This window comes from Parus major, chromosome 6 (genome assembly GCF_001522545.3).
Source record: "Parus major isolate Abel chromosome 6, Parus_major1.1, whole genome shotgun sequence".
In the NCBI taxonomy this organism is placed as follows: Eukaryota; Metazoa; Chordata; class Aves; order Passeriformes; family Paridae; genus Parus; species Parus major.
Window position 1 is genome coordinate 25,616,067 of NC_031775.1, and position 1,703 is coordinate 25,617,769.

Below are 1,703 nucleotides of genomic sequence, written 5' to 3' on the forward strand. Positions count from 1 at the left end.
GAAGATTTTGTTTTGAAACAGATAAAAATAACTGCTACTTTTTATAGAAAAAAAAAAGTATTTATCTCTAGGTATATTTTCTCTGTGTAGTTGCAGTTGTTTGTTGTAAATAATCCTCTTATGGAAGGAGAAACTTCAGGAGAATTTTAAGATGGTAAAAAAAGGAACAGTCAAATGCAGGGTATGTGTTAGGCTCCCTTTGCTTTATAATAGTCAGTCTTTGATCTTTTCTTACTCAATACATCTGAATGCAGTTTGCATTCGGTGGCTCCCTGCGCAGGGATGACGGCAGAAATGGCGAGCGAGGTGCGATGACGTACCACAGGATGCTGCAGAGCAAATCCGTACCAGTCAACGAAGCTCCCTAGCACTTCCATGGGATAATTTGTCACTTATGGAGTCACGTGGGAAAAGAGGCATGTAGCAGGTGAATATTTCATCAACTACTGCCTGGCAGTGCATTTTCTGTGCATGTTAAGCAGTGGCACAGCGGCTCCTTACCGTGCCCACAGCCTGGCCTGGGTACACAGTCCCGGCCTGTGCATGTTGGGAGAAAGGTGCACGTTGAGAAACACTTTAGCATCTTCCACTGCTGTCTTTTATTTGTCACACATAAATAATGAAGGCATCTCCAGGAGTGGGAGGAGGGGAAGCTTATACACTGAGAACGGTGAACTTGTGCTCTCTTCATCCCTTCATCCAAACAACTGCCTTTGGCGTGAATAACGGCGCAGCTGATATGAAGCTCTGTATTGATCCGTTGCTCAGGAAGGTCCACTGGTAGTTCCTTGGACTTTTCCTGAAGGTATGGCTGTAACAGGTTGGTACTGTTGGGATCTGTTGCTTCTGTCTCCATCTCACACCAGACAAGTTCAACAGGGACAGACACAGAGAGGGGGAGCTCCCAGCCCTCGCTCTGTGCAGCTCTCTGTCTCCCACTGAAATACAGATGTGATTACCTCTCCTGGTTGGAAAACCTGCTTGGGAAACTATTGTGCACAAGTACAAGTAAAATGGTGTCTGCAGTTGGAGAGGCATCCCTGTATTTGGGAATGGTCTGCTTTTCCCCACACAGCAATAATTTGGTAAAAATTCTAGATAACCTACAAATGTTGCTTATTCTGTGGGAGAGGCTAAGTGTGAGGAGTTGTGTCACCCACAGCTGGTATCTCTCCACCACCCAGGCACTGTGGTGTTTTAGGGAACTGATGCAAATTTGTTCTGCAGTTATGGAAGTGCAGCCTGGGTGTTCCCTCAGTGTTTTGGCTTTATCACAAGAAGATACACCAGTTGGTGATGGTGGCATAACCAATGAAGGATGTGGACTCTGCAATGTCAGGTTTCTCACGAGGCCAGTGCCTGTTCATTGATGGGATATTCCAGGAGCATGCAGAGTGAAGGCATTAGCCACATGTCTGTCCTGCCAGAAAGCAGTGCTGGGAAGTGGAAGTTTTACACGTTTTTGAGGGCCTTAAGTGGTTCTGAGCCATTAACTCTGTACAGGAAAGGGGCTGTCCCTGCTGTCCTGTGGCCAGAGAGGTCTGGAGCAGGCTGCCAAGCCTGCATTGCCAGCGTTATGCTGCGTGCATCCTGCTGGCTTCCATGTTGTGACTGCTCTCCTGGACCAAACCCAAAGAAAACCTTCTACTGCTGCTTCTTTGTTCAGTTGTTCTCTCTGCTCAGACCCATGACCTTGTCCGGTC